The following is a 21456-nucleotide window of genomic DNA, read 5'->3' as shown; positions in this document are numbered from 1 at the left end:
GATAGAATGCACCAGAAGTTTGGCCACTTCAGCCCGGACATCCGGCCCGAGCCCCGGATATCTGGCACCTTGATACGCCTCCAACGTATCTATAATTTTTGATTGCTCCATGCTACATCATCTACTGTTTTGGACATTATTGGGCTTTATTATCCACTTTTATATTATTTTTGGGACTAACCTATTAACCGGAGGCCCAGCCCAGAATTGTTGTTTTTTGCCTGTTTTAGGGTTTCGAAGAAAAGGAATACCAAACAGAGTCCAAACGGAATGAAACCTTTGGAACGTGATTTTCTCAACGAACAAGACCCAGGAGACTTGGACCCTATGTCAAGAGACAAAAGAGGAGGCCACGAGGTAGGGGGCGCGCCTACCCCCCCAGGCGCGCCCTCCACCCTCGTGGGCCCCCTGTTGCTCCACCAACATACTCCTTCCTCCTATATATACCTACGTACCCCCAAACGATCAAATACGGAGCCAAAAACCTAATTCCACCGCCGCAACTTTCTGTATCCACGAGATCCCATCTTGGGGCCTGTTCCGGAGCTCCGCCGGAGGGGGCATCGATCACGGAGGGCTTCTACATCAACACCATAGCCCCTCCGATGAAGTGTGAGTAGTTTACCTCAGACCTACGGGTCCATAGTTATTAGCTAGATGGCTTCTTCTCTCTTTTTGGATCTCAATACAATGCTCTCCCCCTCTCTTGTGGAGAACTATTCGATGTAATCTTCTTTTTGCGGTGTGTTTGTTGAGACCGATGAATTGTGGGTTTATGATCAAGTCTATCTATGAACAATATTTGAATCTTCTCTGAATTCTTTTTTGTATGATTGGTTATCTTTGCAAGTCTCTTCGAATTATCAGTTTGGTTTGGCCTACTAGATTGATCTTTCTTGCAATGGGAGAAGTGCTTACCTTTGGGTTCAATCTTGCGGTGTGTAACACCCCGGATATGTTTTCCCCAAAATGTAATCCAACACTTTCCGTTTCCGGTGTTAAGTTATTTTATTTTCTCGGGTTTGGGTTTTTTGTCTCCATGTGTTGTTGTCGTTATCATGCATCTCATATCATGTCATCATGCGCATTGCATTTGCATACGTGTTCATCTCATGCATCCGAGCATTTTCCCCATTGTCCGTTTTGCATTCCGGTGCTCCGTTCTCCTCCGATGGTCATTTCTACCTTTCTTTCGTGTGTGGGGATTAAACATTTCCGGATTGGACCGAGACTTGCCAAGCGGCCTTGGTTTACTACCGGTAGACCGCCTGTCAAGTTTCATACCATTTGGACTTCGTTTGATACTCCAACAGTTAACCGAGGGACCGAAAAGGCCTCGTGTGTGTTGCAGCCCAACACCCCTCCAAGTTGGCCCAAAACCCACCAAAACCCTCTCCATCATCTAGAGCGTTCAATCACGATCGCGTGGCCGAAAATCGCACCTCATTTGGACTCTCCTAGCTCCCTATATGCCTATATATACACCCCCCCTCCGAAATTCGCGGTTCCACTCTCCCCCTAACCCTAGATCTATCCTCCACAGCAGCCAGACATGTCCGAAGTCTAGCCGGACACGTCCGTCCGCCGGCCGGCGACAATAGCCGCTCGCCACGTGGCGCCCCCGTGCCCACTTCGCCGCCCGCCGCCGTCGGCCCGCGCCAATAGCCGCTCGCCACGTGGCGCCCCCGTGCACACTTCGCCGCCAGCTGCCGCCGGCCCGCGAGGGCCCGGGGCCGGCCCTCTCCTCCACCCGACCGGGCCGCGCCAGCGCGCCCTGCCGTGCCGCCTCTTCCCCAGTTCCAGCACCGAGCCGCCGCACCTCCGCCACCGGCCGCCGCTCCGGCGCGCCGCCCCGCCCGCGCGCCTCGCCGCCCGGCCGCCGAGCGCTGCCCACCGTCATCCGCTGCCCCCTCGTCGTCCGCGCCGCCCCCCAAGACCGGCAAGTCCGGCCGGCGTGCCTCCTTCAAGTCCGGCGACGCTCCAGCACCGACCCCAGCGAACCTCGTTTTGCGTGCTCCAGCGAGATCCAGATCCAGATCCATTTTGCCTCGGTTGACTTTTTGCCCGAAACCCTAATCATTTGGCTATGTTCATCGCATCGTAACTCCGTATCCGTAGCTCCGTTTTGGGCATATAGCATATCAAAATGTTCGTCTCAAAGAGCACATCATTTCATCTCATTGCATCATTTTCATTTGAGTTCATCTTGATGCCCGAAATGCTATTGGAAGAATGCTATTTGAGATAATTGTCAGAGCTGCTGCTCCAATTAGATATTTGTCATTTTTACCATGATTATTGTGTGCATGATATGCCCCTGAGCTCTACATGTGTTTTGTTATATGTTTTGCCATCTATCCAGAGGTGCAACCCATGTATTTTTGTGATGTGTGTGGTGACTAGCACAAGCTTGCAAAGTGGTGCATTCGTTAATGCTGATTTTAGGGACTTAACATTTCCACTAAGTCCTTGATCTGTTTATCTCAATATGCCATATGTTCATGTTGTTTCCTAGTGATCCGTGCCTCTTTTAAGGATGATCAGTAAGGATGTTTTGTTAATATTGTAGTGCTCTATCCATCCATGTCTTTGTTTGCAATTATGGAGCACCCTAGATTGAGTCATTCGAGCTCTACTTTTGCCATTTCATGAATATGGGCAGATTGTCTACTTGTTAGCGATTTTGCCGGGGATGTAGTAGTTGATCCGTGCATGCTATGTTATTGTTCTTGCAATGTCTAGCTTGTACTATGTGTATTCTTGATGGGTGTATGCTTAGATTGTCATGACTTTCTCTGTAGTGAGTGCATCGAGCTCGTAAACATGCCTACTTGATATCTGTTTTTGCATGCTCCAGTTTTTCACAAAGTCTGTGATTTGATTATGTTTTTGCCATGTTCACATGCTTGCAAATGTATTTTCTGATCCCTTTTGGCTCAAGGTCACTAAGGGGCTTTTGTTAAGCTCTTTGAGTAGCTCCATTCCATGCTTTAATTTGCCATGTTCAGGTCCTGTAGCATATAGTTTTCTTGCTCCAAAGTGTGCTACCTGATCTGAAATTCCAGACAAGTGTTAATTTCACTAAGTCTGAAATCTGTTTGCCAAATGCATTTTTGCCATGCTTGTTTGAACCTATTAATGGATGAATTGGCCGTAGCTCAGTGTTCATCTTTTGTTAAGCATCATGTATGGATCCCTGCCATGTATTTTGTTGTCATGTTTGAGTGTTGTAACATGTTCATATTGTTGCATTTAGATGGCTACTTGATGTATATCGCAGACCGGTGCCATATTTAAATTGCTTGCCATTTCCAAACCGTAACTCCGATTCCGGTGATCTTTATATCGTTTTCAAGCAATTTCACCTCACCTTTCCAGTGGCACACTTGGATTTCCAAGTTGAGGCCAGGTTACTTCATTCCTTGTCAAATCTTGCATATGCATCACATATCGCATCACGCATAGCATACCATGTTTGCATCATGTTGTTTGAGCTTTGCACGTGGTTGATTGAGTTCCGTTTGCTTGTTTGTCTTGTTTGGGTAGATCCGGGAAACGAGTTCGCTAGCGAAGAGCCTGTTGAGTTTGCTTTCGAGGTCCAGTCAACTCTGACAACTTTGCAGGCAAGATGATCATACCCTCGAAATCACTACTATCTTTGCTTTGCTAGATGCTCGCTCTTTTTCTATGCCTATGCTATGATGCCTACCACTTGCTTATCATGCCTCCCAAATTTCCATGTCAAACCTCTAACCCACCATGTCCTAGCAAACCGTTGAATGGCTATGCTACCGCTTTGCTCAGCCCCTCTTATAGCGTTGCTAGTTGCAGGTGAAGATTGGAGGTTGTTCCTTGTTGGAACATTATTTACTTGTTGGGATATCATTATATTATCTTGTTATCTTAATGCATCTATATACTTGGTAAAGGTGGAAGGCTCAGCCTCTCTCCTAGTGTTTTGTTCCTCTCTTGCCGCCCTAGTTTCCGTCATATCGGTGTTACGTTCCCGGATTTTGTGTTCCTTACGCGGTTGGGTTATAATGGGAACCCCTTGATAGTTCGCCTTGATTAAAGCCTTTTCCAGCAATGCCCAACCTTGGTTTTACCATTTGCCACCTAGCCTCTTTTCCCTTGGGTTTCCGGAGCCCGAGGGTCATCTTATTTAACCCCCCCCCCCCGGGCCAGTGCTCCTCTGAGTGTTGGTCCAACCGAGCGATGTCCGGGGCTACCAGGGGCAACTCTGGGCTGGCCTACCTGACGTCTTGCTCATCTGGTGTGCCCTGAGAACGAGATATGTGCAGCTCCTATCGGGATTTGTCGGCACATCTGGGTGGTGTTGCTGGATTTGTTTTAACTTGTCGAAGTGTCTTGTAGAACCAGGATACCGAGTCTGATCAGAATGTCTCGGGAGGAGGTCTATTCCTTCGTTGACCGTGAGAGCTTGTCATGGGCTAAGTTGGGACTCCCCTGCAGGGATTTGAACTTTCGAAAGTCGTGCCCGCAGTTATGGGCAGATGGGAATTTGTTAATGTCCGGTTGTAGATAACTTGAACCTTAACTTAATTAAAATGAATCAACTATGAGAGTAACCGTGATGGTCTCTTCTCGGCGGGGTCCAGGAAGCGAACACGGTGTTGGAGTAATGCTTGCCGCAGGTAGCCCTCTTGTTATTCGTTCACGCTTTGCCTTCTCTTCTCGCTCTCTTTTGCGAACAGGTTAGCCACCATATATGCTAGTCGCTTGTTGTAGCTCCACATATTGTACCTTGCCTTACCTATAAGCTTAAATAGTCTTGATCGCGAGGGTGCGAGATTGCTGAGTCCCTATGGCTCACATATTACTTCCAAACCAGATGCAGGGCCTGATGATTCCGTTCCAGATGACGCGCTTGAGCTCAAGTGGGAGTTCGACGAGGACTCATGCCGATACTATGTGTCTTTCCCTGATGATCGGTAGTGGTGCCCAGTTGGGGCGATCGGGACCGTGTCGCATGTTGGGTTGATCTTTTATTTTGGCGCCGTAGTCGGGCCATGAGTGTTTGGTTGATGTAATGCTATTTATGTACTTTGGTTGACGTGGCGAGTGTAAGCCAACTATGTATCTCCCCTTTTATTATCTATATATATTACATGGGATGTTGTGAAGATTGCCTAACTTGCGACATTGCTTTCAATGCGGTTATGCCTCTAAGTCGTGCCTCGACACGTAGGAGATATAGCCGCATCAAGGGCGTTACAAGTTGGTATCAGAGCCTTCCACAACCTTAGGAGCCCCCATTGCTTGATCGTTTTTAGCAGCCGTTGTTGAGTCTAGAAAAAAATGTTTTGAGTCATTTAGGAATTATATATCGGAGAGTTTAGGAATTATTTTTACTCCCCAGTCTCCCCATCGCTCTGGTAAGGCATCCTGACGTAGAGTTTTGAATTTTCTCTTCTCAAATTTCACTAATTTTTTTTAGGATCACGCGGGTATCTTGGAATCGTTCCGATGGTTTTGTGACGAGAACATTGTTCTTGGTGCCTCCTGTCTTTAGGGGTTGTGGCAGTGTCCCAGGGAGTTGAGCTCCAAGGTGTTGTCGTCACAATTTTATCGTTGCAGTTCTGGAATACCTGAGTTTAGTACGCCGACATCAAAAATCTCTTTTATGCAGTTCGTTGGTGAGATAACCTCTACGCCACCCAGTACTGGGGCGGGAGTTTGGGAGTATTGCCATAACTTGTATAACGGATGCTTTTCGAAGGTTGAGGTAGATGGTTTCTGAAGTTTTCTCGGTTATGTGTTGAAGGATGGATACAGCTGGATGTAGGATTTGCTAGATTTGGGTGAGATATTATGCTTCCCCTGTATCCCCAACACCTGATTGCATAACCGGAAAGGTTCGGGAGTTTCATAGGTGGGAATTCTTGTAGCTCTAGTTCTTCTTCCACGGATATTTGGTTTGAGATTGGGATTTCTTACCGAGTATTCATTCTTGATCCGTACCTTGTTGATTTATTTCTCTACCTAAAGTCTAAGTGGCTTCTCAATTTATGGATATGTGACCATCTCAAGTGGAATGCATTCGTTCTTTTTATTTGGATGTGAAGACTATATGTTGCAATTTCAACCCGTTGGATTCAGCTTCATTTTATCTGTCAAAATGCTAACGATTGTCACCCTCTTCAGGATGGCTCCCGCTAAGAGCACCAATCAGAATCAGAATCAGGATCCGCCACCTCCTCCTCCTCCTCCGGAGGCATGGCAAGTTGTGATGGCCGCAACCAATGCAAACACATAGTTGATCATGCAAATTCTTCAAGAGCGCAATCAAGCGAACCAAGGCAACCAAGGCAACAACCAGAATCACTTTGCTACACTCAACCAGTTCCTTGCTAACGGGCCAAAGACTTTCAGCAATTGTGTTGAGGCAACTGATGCTGACAATTGGCTCGTGGATCTATGCAAGCATTTCGAGTGCAGTAACGTCAGGCCTGAGGACTTCGTCAAGTTTGCTTCCTTCCAACTCAAAGACCAAGCTGCAGAATGGTTCCAGCAGTACAAGGATTCCAGAGGAGGTCGTGTGATTACCTGGGATGAATTCCGTCAAGACTTCAAAGCTCATCATATCCCTCAGAGCGTGGTTGAAAGCAAGCGTGAGGAATTCCGCAACCTGAAGCAAGGCTCTTTGTCTGTCTATGACTACAACAAGTTGTTTTAGAAGCTCGCCCGCTTTGCTAAGCAGGACGTCCCTGACGAGAAGAGCATGATATACCAGTTCAGGGGTGGTCTCAGAGAAGAAATCCAGCTAGCTCTTGTTCTCTTTAAGCCCTTGAGGTACGATGAGTTCTGCAACATGGCATTGAAGCAAGAGGCTGCTCAACTAAGGTGTGATGCTTCCAAGAAGCGAGTCAGAGATGCTACTCCTTCTTCCTCTACTCAAGTGGCCAAGCAGCAGAAGTATCGGCTTCCTCCTCCTCCGTTCCGTCAGCCGTACCAGAACAGCAAAGGTGGCAGTGGATCTTCCCACCCACCCAACCCTGGTTTTCAGAACAAGACTTCGTCTCAAGCTCCAAGATCGAGTGCTCCGTACCACCATCTGCTTTCAGAGGTCACGTGCAACAAGTGCCAACAGAAGGGTCACTATGCCAACAAATGCTTCAATCAGAGGCGTCTCCCTCCTCCTCTCCTGTGAGATCGGCAAGTACAGCTATGGTCAAGCATAACACCAAGTCCGCCAAGGTCAACTTGCTGAATGCAGCTCAGGCAGAGGACTCGCCAGATGTGATTATGGGTAACCTTCCTGTTAATGACATTCCCGCAAGAGTTCTTTTTGACACTGGTGCATCTTTATCATTTTTATCGAAGCCTTTTGCATCCATGCATGATGTGCATACTATTGAATTGCCTAAGCCGATAGCAGTTTCTTCTCCGGGTTTGTTCATGAACACCAAAAATGTTGGCTCCGGATGTTACTATCACATTGGGCGATTACAAGTTCCTTTCTTCCCCAATGGTTCTTGGTAACTCGGATATTGATCTTATTCTTGGGCTGGATTGGCTTTCTAAGCACAAGGCGCATCTCGATTGTGCAGCCAGGCAGATTCAATTGACTCATTCGTCTGAGGATGTAATTGTCTTTGCCGCTCGTGATGATACCATTCGTCTGTTCTCTCTCAATGAGAAGGGTGAACTGGATGCTATCTCGCAAATCCCAGTTGTTTGCGAATATCAAGACGTCTTTCCAGAAGAGCTTCCAGGAATACCTCCGCACCGGCCAGTTGAATTCGTCATCGATCTTGAGCCTGGCACGGAACCTGTGTGCAAGCGTCCTTACAAGCTCGGACCTGAAGAGTTGAAGGAGCTGAAGAAGCAACTCGACGTTCAAGAGCGAATGTGTGATGGCGTGGCTTATTAGGGATGATAGACTACTCATATCAATAAGGAATTCCTTCTTTTCCGGTAGCCCATTCGGACAGAACTCCAAAGTTAAGTGTGCTCAGCTTGGAGTAGTGTCAGGATGGGTGACCGACCGGGAAGTTGCTCCCGGGTGCGCATGAGTGAGGACAAAGTGCGCAGAAAAGACTAGTATTGATCTGTGGGGCCAGTCTAGATCCCGCTAGGAGTAACGACCACCGGCGGGTGTGTCCGGGGCATTACAGAATGGGTCTCATCCGACCTAGTTCTTCTCCGTGGGGTTGTGGTGTTCTTTTTGTGAAGAAGAAGGATGGAACGGACCGACTTTGTGTTGATTACCATCCATTGAACAAGAAGACCATCAAGAACAAATACCCACTTCCCAACATCAACGAGCTGTTCGAACAACTCAAAGGTGCCCAAGTATTCTCCAAGCTTGATCTTCATATGGGTTATCATCAGATTCGAATCCGTGAGCAAGATATTCCCAAGACGGCTTTCAGGACAAGCTTTGGTTCATATGAATACACTATCATGTCTTTTGGCCTCGTCAACGCTCCTTCGACTTTCTCTCGCATGATGAACTTCATCTTCAACGCCTACACCATTGACTTCGTTTTGGTCTATCTCGACGACATTCTGGTCTTTTTGAAGAACAAGGAAGATCATGCCAAGCAGTTGCGTTTGGTACTCGATAAGCTCAGAGAACACCAGTTCTACGCCAAGTTCTCCAAGTGCGAATTTTGGCTCGATGAGGTTCTTTATCTTGGTCATATCATCTCTGCCAAGGGCATTTGCGGTGAATCCTGAGAAGGTGTCTGCAATTGTGAATTGGGAACCACCTCAGAACGTGAAGCAACTCCGTAGCTTCCTCGGTCTCGCAAGCTATTGTCGAAGATTCGTTGAAAACTTTTCTAAGATCGTGAAGCCTCTCTCAAATCTTCTCCAGAAGCACGTCAAGTACGTTTGGTCTCCGGAATGTGACATCGCTTTCAACACTTTGAAAGAGAAATTGGTCACAGCTCCAGTTCTGACTCCTCCTGATGAATCCAAACCGTACGAGGTCTTTTGCAATGCCTCTCTCCAAGGTCTTGGCATAGTGTTGATGCAAGAGAAGAAAGTTGTGGCTTATACCTCTCGCCAGTTGAAGCCCAACGAGAAGAACTACCCCACTCATGACCTTGAGTTGGCGGCAGTCGTGCATGCTCTTTTGACTTGGAGACATCTCTTATTGGGAAGAAAAGTGGACATCTTCACTGACCACAAGAGTCTCAAGTACATCTTCACTCAGCCTAATCTCAACCTCAGGCAGACTCGATGGGTCGAAATGATTCAAGAGTATAATCCGATTATCAAGTATACTCCAAGCAAGGCCAATGTGATTGCTGACGCATTGAGCAGGAAGGCTTATTGCAACAGCTTGATTCTCAAGCCTTATCAACCCGAGCTTTGTGAAGCTTTCCGCAAACTTAATCTGCAAGTTGTTCCTCAAGGTTTCCTCGCCAACCTTCAAGTCTCTCCTACCTTGGAAGACCAGATTTGCCAAGCCCAGCTCCTTGATGCTATGGTGAAAAAGGTGAAGATTGGGATTGCCAAGAGTCAACCCAAGTACAAGTGCTACCGCCTTGATGACAAGGATACTCTCTTCTTCGAGGATCGTATTGTTGTGCCCAAAGGTGACCTTCATAAAGTGATCATGAACGAGGCTCACAATTCTCTCCTCTCCATCCACCCTGGGAGCACGAAGATGTATCAGGACCTCAAGCAGGCTTATTGGTGGACTCGAATGAAGCGCGAGATTGCTCAGTTCGTGAATGAATGTGATGTCTGCAGAAGAGTGAAGGCAGAACACCAAAGGCCAGCTGGTCTCCTCCAACCTCTTGCCATTCCAGAATGGAAGTTTGACCACATTGAGATGGACTTCGTGACTGGGTTTCCAAAGTCCAAGCGTGGCAATGATGCTATATTCGTTGTCATCGACAAACTCACTAAAGTGGCTCACTTTCTGCCTATCAAAGAGTCTATCACTGCAGCTCAATTGGAGGAACTCTATACCTCTTGGATTGTCTCTCTGCACGGTATTCCACAAGTGATCTCTTCAGACCGTGGCAGCATCTTTACCTCCAAGTTTTGGGATTCTTTTCAGAAGGCCATGGGCACCAACATCCGCTTCAGTACAGCTTTCCATCCTCAAACTAGCGGTCAAGTCGAGCATGTCAACCAGATTCTTGAAGATATGCTCAGGGCTTGTGTGATCTCCTTCGGCATGAAGTGGGAGGATTGTCTTCCATATGCTGAATTCTCCTACAACAACAGTTTTCAAGCAAGTTCGGGCAAGGCCCCATTTGAAATTCTGTATGGCAGGAAGTGCCATACCCCTCTCAACTGGTCTGAAACCGGTGAACATCAACTTCTGGGAAATGACTTAATCATGGAGGCAGAGGAAATGTGCAAAGTCATTCGAGATAACCTCAAAGCAGCCCAATCCCTCCAAAAGAGCTACTATGATAGTAAGCACCATGATTTGGCTTTCGAGATCGGAGATCATGTTTACCTCCGTGTCTCTCCAATGAAAGGTACTCGTCGCTTCGGTATCAAAGGGAAGCTTGCCCCCAGATACGTGGGACCTTTCAAGATCGTCAGGAAGAGAGGCGATCTCGCCTATCAACTCGAGCTTCCTTCAAACTTTGCAAATGTGCATGACGTGTTCCATGTCTCTCAGCTCCAAAAGTGCTTCAAGACTCCTGACCGCACCATCAACTTCGAGGACATTGAGCTTGAAAGTGCAACTATCCCTAGGTGGTTTTGGTAATTCATAACAACATATAGCTCATTGAGCTAATGCTATTCCAAGATGATTATTTCAGGAAAGCTCAATGATTGGCATGGCATGGATGTGAAAGTGGAAGCCTCAAAATGCTAAGGAAAAAGGATTGGCTCAAGCTCAAAAGCTCAAGACTCTTCATTTTATATTTTAGTGATCCAAGATCACATTGAGTCTTTAGGAAAAGACAATACTATCAAGGAGGGATGAGGTGTTGCTTAATGAGTCTCTTGCTTCATGTGCTTAGTGATATGCTCCAAAAACCCTCAACTACTTTCCCATATCCACATTTGACCTAAACCCTAAGCCAAACTCGGTCCTACCGATTCTTCCTATCCGGCGCCACCGAGTTTCACTTGTCATAAGCCACTGCCAAACCCTAGCAATTCGGTTCTACCGATAGGGATCTCGGTCTCACCGAGACGGGATTGAAAACTCTCTGTTTCCCTTTCGTAACTTTTCGGTCTCACCAAAAGAGCGAATCGGTCCCACCGAGATTGCAATGTAAATTCAGTGTTTCCCCTTTGTAACTTTTCGGTCTCACCGAAAGAGCAAATCGGTCCCACCGAGTTTGCCTGACCAACTCTCTGGTTAGCTAATTACCAAATTCGGTCTCACCGAGTTTGTGTAATCGGTCTCACCGAGATTACGTTATGCCCAAACCCTAACCATATCGGTCCTACCGAGTTGCATGTCAGTCCCGCCGAAAATCTCTAACGGTCACTAGGTTTACATTTTTGGTCCGACCGAGTTTGTGATTCGGTCCCACCGAGATCGGAAAACTGTGTGTAACGGTTGGATTTTGTGTGGAGGCTATATATACCCCTCCACCTCCTCTTCATTCGAGGAGAGAGCCATCAGAATGGATACACCATTCCCACTCATATGTTCTAAGAGAGAACCACCTACTCATGTGTTGAGACCAAGATATTCCATTCCTACCATATGAATCTTGATCTCTAGCCTCTCCAAGTTGCTTTCCACTCAAATCTTCTTTCCACAAAATCCAAGTCCTATGAGAGAGAGTTGAGTGTTGGGGAGACTATCATTTGAAGCACAAGAGCAAGGAGTTCATTACCTACACACCATTTGTTACTTCTTGGAGAGTGGTGTCTCCTAGATTGGCTAGGTGTCACTTGGGAGCCCCCGACAAGATTGTGGAGTTGAACCAAGGAGTTTGTAAGGGCAAGGAGATCGCCTACTTCGTGAAGATCTACCGCTAGTGAGGCAAGTCCTATGTGGGTGATGGCCATGGTGGGATAGACAAGGTTGCTTCTTCGTGGACCCTTTGTGGGTGGTTGCTTCTTCGTGGACCCTTCGTGGGTGGAGCCCTGTGTGGACTCGCGCAACCGTTACCCTTTGTGGGTGGAGCCCTGTGTGGACTCTCGCAACCGTTACCCTTTGTGGGTTGAAGTCTCCATCAACCTGGATGTAGGATAGCACCACCTATCTGAACCATGGGAAAAACATCCGTGTCTCCAATTGCGTTTGAATTCTCCAAACCCTTCCCTTTACATTCTTGCAAGTTGCATGCTTTACTCTCCGCTGCCAATATACTCTTTGCATGCTTGCTTGAATCATGTGATGATTGCTTGACTTGTCCTAAAATAGCTAAAATCTGCCAAGAACTAAAATTGGGAAAAGGTTAAGCTTTTATTTGGTCAAGTAGTCTAATCACCCCCCTCTAGACATACTTTCAATCCTACAAGTGGTATCAGAGCTTTGGTCTCCATTTGCTTTGATCTCCATAGCTTTGGTGGTCATAGCCTTGGTTTCACAACCTAGGAGAGTATGGCGTCTAGCGAGGGAAATTATCACCGTAGAGGTCCCTACTTTGATGGTACTAATTTTGCTAGTTGGAAGCATAAAATGAAAATGCATATTCTTGGACATAACCCCGCCGTTTGGGCTATTGTGTGTGTTGGTTTGCAAGGTGACTTCTTTGATGGGAGAGAACCAAACCATGAAGCTACCGCGGATGAGTTGAAGATGTTGCAATACAATGCTCAAGCTTGTGATATTCTCTTCAACGGATTGTGCCCCGAAGAATTCAACAAAATCAGCCGTCTTGAGAATGCGAAGGAAATTTGGGACACTTTGATTGATATGCACGAAGGTACCGACTCCATCAAGGAATCCAAGTTGGATGTGCTTCAAAGTCAACTTGACAAGTTCGAGATGAAGGGTGGTGAAGGTGTCGCTGAAATGTACTCTAGGCTTGCTCTCATCACAAATGAGATTGCCGGCTTAGGAAGTGAAGAGATGATCGATAGATTCATCATCAAGAAGATTCTAAGAGCCTTGGATGGAAAATATGATACCGTGTGCACATTGATCCAAATGATGCCCAATTACAAAGATCTCAAGTCAACGGAGGTTATTGGAAGAATTGTTGCTCATGAGATGTCACTTAAGGATAAAGAGGAACTTCACAACAAATCAAGTGGTGCCTATAAAGCCTCATGTGAAGCCCCCACATCATCAAGTGAGAAACAAGACTTCAATGAAGAATTGAGCTTAATGGTGAAGAACTTCAACAAGTTCTACAAGAGTAGAAGCAAAGATAGAAGCTTCAAGTCAAGGTCCTACAATGACAAAAGATCTTCTAGTCTAGAGCGAAACTGCTACAGTTGTGGAAGACCCGGACACTATTGCAATGAGTGTACGGCTCCCTACAAGAGAAGAGAAGATTCTCCAAAAAGAAGAAGCAAAGAATCACCACCAAGAGAGAGAAGGAGTAGAGATGATCGTTATGAACGAAGATACTCACGGAGAAGCAAGGATTCGGAAAGGAAGGAAAAATCATCAAGGAACTACACAAGACGAAGACATCAAGCTCATGTTGGTGAATGGGTATCCGGCTCCGACTCCGACAGCCACTCCGAGAGAAGTTATCACTCTGACTCCGAAGATACTCAAGATGAAGGTGTTGCCGGTCTAGCACTTGTGTCAACCAACTCCTACGACATATTTGACTCACCAAATGAAGGAATTGGAAGATGCTTCATGGCCAAAGGTCCTAAGGTAACACATCCCGAGTATGTTGATTTCAATAGTGATGAAGATGATTTGTTAGGTGATGATTTTCTTGTTGACAACTCTAGTGATGAATACTATGATGGAAGACCAATTAATCATGCTAATCAAGATAAAACGAATGACAATGATAAGGAGAAGATTGAGGCTCTAACTAAAGAATTAAACACTCTTAAGTTAGCTCATGAAACTATCTTCGAAGATCATCAAGAACTTTTAAGAGCTCATGAGAAATTACGCTTTGAAAAGCTCAATCTTGAGCAAGAGCATGAGTTCTTAAAAGCAATCAATGATGATCTCCGCAAGAAAAGTTCTTCTCACATTGCCAAGCGTTTACTCTTATCCACTTACATGCCTCAAGTCAAGTCTAGTAACAAGAACAAGAAAGATTCTTCCTCTAGCAGTAACAATGATCATGCTAAATCCAATATTGTTGCTGCTAGTAGTTCTCTTGATTCCACTAATGATTCTCTTAGCCAAGTTACACTTGAGCATGAAAATAGTTTATTGAAGGGAATTATAGAGAAAGGAGTGTACAAAAGCCTTGCCGGGAGTAAGTAATTCGAGGAAATTGTGCGCAAGCAAGGAATGCACCGGAATAATCAAGGTGTTGGTTTTGAACGAAAGTTCAATGCCAATGGAGTTGAGTGGGAAGAAGATCAATACCCCAAGACAAAGTTTGTTCCTCAACAAGAGAAGTATGATACTTCTTTCAAGGGGACACAAGCTCAAGATGATCTTCCACCACAAGACTACAAGCAAAAAGGCAAGGACAAGCTTCAAGAGGAAATTGATACATTTGAAGAAGCTCCTAAAACCTTAGTCAAGTGGATTCCCAAGACTACTTCAAGTTCCACTTCATCAAGTACGACTACAACTCCAAGGATTCCCATCAAGATGGTGTGGATCCAGAAGAAGAAGAACTAGAGAGTTCTTGAGGGTGACCCCGCCAACATACTTCACTCTTATCATTTTGGCAAGAACAAGTGCAATCAACTTCCACATCTTGCACTAGTTCAAGGAGTCACAAACCCTCTTGTTGGTAAGACAAGGGACAAGGTAACCTAAAAGTTTTCATGGACATCATCTTGTGTGTGCATCACTCTATGTCTATGGATATCCTTGTTTGTTCCTTGTGGGACTAACCCATGTAGGTATTGAAAGTGCAATTCACTCAAATGGATAGCTCCAAGTGATCTACATCAACATTGAGCGTCCACATCTTCAACATCTACATGAAGTCATCATCGACAAAACCCAAGGTTAGTTCATCCCTCTTAGGGGGGGATATCACATCTAGGGGGAGCTTTACTCTAAGACTTGAGCTAAAGCAACTCTAAAGATGTGAACACACCAATGCTTTATGTAAAAGTGGTAACCCCACTTGAGCTTAAACGATGAGTATGACCTATGATCAAGTGCTCTCACTTGACTCCTAAGTCAATATACTCATATATAGATGACCCTGCCATCGCAAATTGCTTGATAGATGCTAGAATTGGTTGTGCATGTCTTGCCACATATTTCATTTGCCATCTTATTGTGTGAGCATGTTGGTTTCATATTTTACTCATTCGAGGACATCCACTTATTGTTTTGATTGTTTGGTTTTATTTTCTTTTGCCAAGTGGATGGACAAGAATGCCTAAGTACCTCCTCTAGCTATCCATGCTTTTCTCGTCTCAAACTCTATTCATGCTGCATCACAAAATTTGATCAAGTCAGATTCGAACCACTCTGTGTGAGGAGCGCTCGGAGTCCCCGATTCGTCATAGACTTAAACTTCCAAAACCTCTTTATGATTCTCGGTCTGACCGATACCCCACTTCGGTCCTACCGAGATCATTAAGTTGATCTAGGTTTTTGATCTAGGTGCAACCGATTTGAACATTTTGGTCCCACCGAGTTTCAGTAACTGCCTACAGTTATGAATCTCGGTGCCACCGAGTTGTTCCACTCGGTTACACCGACAGGGTCGGGCTATATATAGTCAGCGGCCTTAGTTTACTACCGGTAGACCACCTGTCAAGTTTCGTACCATTTGGACTTCGTTTGATACTCCAACGGTTAACCGAAGGACCGAAAAGGCCTCGTGTGTGTTGCAGCCCAACACCCCTCCAAGTTGGCCCAAAACCCACCAAAACCCTCTCCATCATCTAGAGCGTTCGATCACAATCGCGTGGCCGAAAACCGCACCTCATTTGGACTCTCCTTGCTCCCTCTATGCCTATATATACACCCCCCTCCCACATGTCCGTCCGCCGGCCCGCGCCAATAGCCGCTCGCCACGTGGTGCCCCCATGCCCACTTCGCCGCCCGCCGCCGCCGGCCCGCGAGGGCCCGGGGCCGGCCCTCTCCTCCATCCGACCGGGCCGCGCCAGCGCGCCCCGCCGCGCCGCCTCTTCCCCAGTTCCGGCGCCGAGCCACCGCACCTCCGCCACCGGCCGCCGCTCCAGCGCGCCGCCCCGCCCGCACGCCTCGCCGCCCCGCCGCCGGGCGCCACCCACCGTCATCCGCCGCCCCCTCGTCGTCCGTGCCGCCCCCCAAGACCGGCAAGTCCGGTCGGCGTGCCTCCTTCAAGTCTGGCGACGCTCCGGCACCGACCCCAGCGAACCTCGTTTTGCATGCTCCGGCGAGATCCAGATCAAGATCCATTTTGCCTCGGTTGACTTTTTGCCCGAAACCCTAATCATTTCGCTATGTTCATCGCATCGTAACTCCGCATCCGTAGCTCCGTTTTGGGCATATAGCATATCAAAATGTTCGTCTCAGAGAGCACATCATTTCATCTCATTGCATCATTTTCATTTGAGGTCATCTTGATGCCCGAAATGCTGTTGGAAGAATGCTATTTGAGATAATTGTCACATTTGCTGCTCCAATTAGATATTTGTCATTTTTCCCATGATTATTGTGTGCATGATATGCCCCTGAGCTCTACATGTGTTTTGTTATATGTTTTGCCATCTATCCAGAGGTGCAACCCATGTATTTTTGTGATGTGTGTGGTGACTAGAACAAGCTTGCAAAGTGGTGCATTCGTTAATGCTGATTTCAGGGAATTAGCATTCCCACTAAGTCCTTGATCTGTTTATCTCAATATGCCATATGTTCATGTTGTTTCCTAGTGATCTGTGCCTCTTTTGAGGATGATCAGTAAGGATGTTTTGTTAATCTTGTACTGCTCTATCAATCCATGGCTTTGTTTGCAATTATGGAGCACCCTAGCTTGAGTCATTCGAGCTCTACTTTTGTCATTTCGTGAATCTGGGCAGATTGTCTACTTGTTAGCGATTTTGCCGGGGATGTTGTAGTTGATCTGTGCATGCTATGTTATTGTTTTTGCCATGTCTAGCTTGTATTATGTGTATTTTTGATGGGTGTATGCTTAGATTGTCATGACTTGCTCTGTAGTGAGTGCATCGAGCTCGTAAACATGCCTACTTGATATCTGTTTTTGCATGCTCCAGTTTTTCACTAAGTCTGAGAACTGATTATGTTTTTGCCATGTTCACATGCTTGCAATTGTATTTTCTGATCCCTTTTGGCTCAAGGTCACTAAGGGACTTTTGTTAAGCTCTTTGAGTAGCTCCATGCCATGCTTTACGTTTCCATGTTCAGGTCCTATAGCATGTAGTTTTGTTGCTCCGAAGAGTGCTACCTGATCTGAAATTCCAGACAAGTGTTAATTTCACTAAGTCTGAAATCTGTTTGCCAAATGCATTTTTGCCATGCTTGTTTGAACCTATTAATGGATGAATTGGCCGTAGCTCAGTGTTCATCTTTTGTTAAGCATCATGTATGGATCCCTGCCATGTATTTTGTTGTCATGTTTGAGTGTTGTAGCATGTTCATATTGTTGCATTTAGATGGCTACTTGATGTATATCGCAGACCGGTGCCATATTTAAATTGCTTGCCATTTCCAAACCGTAACTCCGATTCCGGTGATCTTTATATCGTTTTCAAGCGATTTCACCTCACCTTTCCAGTGGCACACTTGGATTTCCATGTTGAGGCCAGGTTCCTTCATTCCTTGTCAAATCTTGCATATGCATCACATATCGCATCGCGCATAGCATACCATGTTTGCATCATGTTGTTTGAGCTTTGCACGTGGTTGATTGAGTTTCGTTTGCTTGTTTGTCTTGTTTGGGTAGATCCGGGAAACGAGTTTGCTAACGAAGAGCCTGTTGAGTTTGCTTTCGAGGATCCTGTCAACTCTGACAACTTTGCAGGCAAGATGATCATACCCTCGAAATCACTACTATCTTTGCTTTGCTAGATGCTTGCTCTTTTGCTATGCCTATGCTATGATGCCTACCACTTGCTTATCATGCCTCCCAAATTGCCATGTCAAACCTCTAACCCACCATGTCCTAGCAAACCGTTGAATGGCTATGTTACCACTTTGCTCAGCCCCTCTTATAGCGTTGCTAGTTGTAGGTGAAGATTGGAGGCTGTTCCTTGTTGGAACATTATTTACTTGTTGGGATATCATTATATTATCTTGTTATCTTAATGCATCTATATACTTGGTAAAGGGTGGAAGGCTCGGCCTCTCGCCTAGTGTTTTGTTCCACTCTTGCCGCCCTAGTTTCTGTCATATCGGTGTTATGTTCCCGGATTTTGCGTTCCTTACGCGGTTGGGTTATAATGGGAACCCCTTGATAGTTCGCCTTGATTAAAGCCTTTTCCAGCAATGCCCAACCTTGGTTTTACCATTTGCCACCTAGCCTCTTTTCCCTTGGGTTTCCGGAGCCCGAGGGTCGTCTTATTTAAACCCCCCCCCCCCAGGCCAGTGCTCCTCTGAGTGTTGGTCCAACCAAGCGATGTCCGGGGCTACCAGGGGCAACTCTGGGCTGGCCTACCCGACGTCTTGCTCATCCGGTGTGCCCTGAGAACGAGATATGTGCAGCTCCTATCGGGATTTGTCGGCACATCTGGGTGGTGTTGCTGGATTTGTTTTAACTTGTCGAAGTGTCTTGTAGAACCGGGATACCGAGTCTGATCGGAATGTCTCGGGAGGAGGTCTATTCCTTCGTTGACCGTGAGAGCTTGTCATGGGCTAAGTTGGGACTCCCGTACAGGGATTTGAACTTTCGAAAGCCGTGCCCGCGGTTATGGGCAGATGGGAATTTGTTAATGTCCGATTGTAGATAACTTGAACCTTAACTTAATTAAAATGAATCAACTGTGAGAGTAACCGTGATGGTCTCTTCTCGGCGGGGTCCGGGAAGCGAACACGGTGTTGGAGTAATGCTTGTCGCAGGTTGCCCTCTAGTTATTCATTCGCGCTTTGCCTTCTCTTCTCGCTCTCTTTTGCGAACAGGTTAGCCACCATATATGCTAGTCGCTTGCTGCAGCTCCACATATTGTACCTTGCCTTACCTATAAGCTTAAATAGTCTTGATCACGAGGGTGCGAGATTGCTGAGTCCTTGTGGCTCACATATTACTTCCAAACCAGATGCAGGGCCTGATGATTCAGTTCCAGATGATGCGCTTGAGCTCAAGTGGGAGTTCGACGAGGATTCACGCTGATACTATGTGTCTTTCCCTGATGATCAGTAGTGGTGCCCAGTTGGGGCAATCGGGACCGTGTCGCATGTTGGGTTGATCTTTTATTTTGGCGCCGTAGTCGGGCCATGAGTGTTTGGTTGATGTAATTCTATTTATGTACTTTGGTTGACATGGCGAGTGTAAGCCAACTATGTATCTCCCCTTTTATTATCTATATATATTACATGGGATGTTGTGAAGATTGCCTAACTTGCGACATTGCTTTCAATGCAGTTATGCCTCTAAGTCGTGCCTCGACACGTAGGAGATATAGCCGCATCAAGGGCGTTACACGTTGTCCTTTCCCAGTGACAGTAGGGGCAGCAAGGCACATATTGTATTGTTGCCATCGAGGATAACAAGATGGGTTTTCATCATATTGCATGAGTTTATCCCTCTACATCATGTCATCTTGCTTAAGGCGTTACTCTGTTTTTAACTTAATACTCTAGATGCATGCTGGATAGCGGTCGATGAGTGGAGTAATAGTAGTAGATGCAGGCAGGAGTCGGTCTACTTGTCTCAGATGTGATGCCTATATACATGATCGTACCTAGATATTCTCATAACTATGCTCAATTCTGCCAATTGCTCAACAGTAATTTGTTCACCCACCATAGAATACTTATGCTCTCGAGAGAAGCCACTAGTGAAACCTATGGCCCCCGAGTCTATCTTCATCATATTAATCTCCTACTACTTAGTTATTTCCTTTGCTCTTTACTTTGCCTTTATTTTACTTTGCATCTTTATCACAAAAATACCAAAAATATTATCTTATCATATCTATCAGATCTCACTCTCGTAAGTGGCTGTGTAGGGATTGGCAACCCCTATTCGTGTTGGTTGCGAGGATTTATTTGTTTTGTGCAGGTACGAGGGACTCGCGCGTAGCCTCCTACTGGATTGATACCTTGGTTCTCAAAAACTTAGGGAAATACTGACGCTACTTTGCTGCATCATCCCTTCCTCTCCGGGGAAAACCAACGCAGTGTTGAAGAGGTAGCAAGAAGGATTTCTGGCGCCGTTGCTGGGGAGGTCTATGCAAAAGTCAACATACTAAGTAGCCATCACATACCCTTATCTCCTGCATTACATTATTTGCCATTTGCCTCTCGTTTTCCTCTCCCCCACTTCACCCTTTCCATTTTATTCGCCCTCTCACTCTATCCTCCCTCTCTTTCTCTATTTGCCTCTTTTTGCTCGCTTGCTTTTTGTTTGCTTGTGTGTTAGTTCGTTTGCTTGTCACGATGGCTCAAGATAATACCAAATTGTGTGACTTCACTAATACCAACACCAATGATTTTATTAGCACTCCAATTGCTCCTCTTACCAAAGCTGAATCTTGTGAAATTAATACTGCTTTGCTGAATCTTGTCATGAAAGATCCATTTTCCGGCCTTCCTAGTGAAGATGCCGCTACCCATCTAAATAGCTTCGTTGATTTATGTGATATGCAAAAGAAGAAAGATTTGGATAATGATTTTGTTAAATTGAAGCTATTTCCTTTTTCTCTTAGAGATCGTGCTAAAGCTTGGTTTTCGTCTTTGCCTAAAAATAGTATTGATTCATGGAATAAGTGCAAAGATGCTTTTATCTCTAAGTATTTTCCTCCCGCTAAGATCATCTCTCTGAGAAACGATATTATGAATTTTAAGCAACTTGATCATGAACATGTTGCACAAGCTTGGGAGAGAATGAAACTAATGATACGTGATTGCCCTACTCATGGTTTAGATTTGTGGATGATTATACAAATTTTTTATGCCGGGTTGAATTTTTCTTCTAGAAATCTTTTAGATTCGGCTGCGGGAGGCACTTTTATGGAAATCACTTTAGGAGAATCTACTAAACTCCTAGATAATATTATGGTTAATTATTCTCAATGGCATACTAAAAGATCTAATAAAAAGGCGCATGCGATAGAAGAAATTAATGTTTTGAGTGGAAAGATGGATGAACTTATGAAATTATTTGCTAATAAGAGTGTTTCTTCTGATCCTAATGATATGCCCTTGTCTACTTTGATTGAGAATAATAATGAATCTATGGATGTGAATTTTGGTGGTAGGAACAATTTTGGTAACAACGCATATAGAGGAAATTTTAATCCTAGTCCTTATCCTAGTAATCCCTCTAATAA

Source organism: Triticum aestivum, chromosome 4A (assembly GCF_018294505.1).
Source record: "Triticum aestivum cultivar Chinese Spring chromosome 4A, IWGSC CS RefSeq v2.1, whole genome shotgun sequence".
NCBI lineage: Eukaryota > Viridiplantae > Streptophyta > Magnoliopsida > Poales > Poaceae > Triticum > Triticum aestivum.
Note: the sequence above shows the minus strand (reverse complement) of the source record.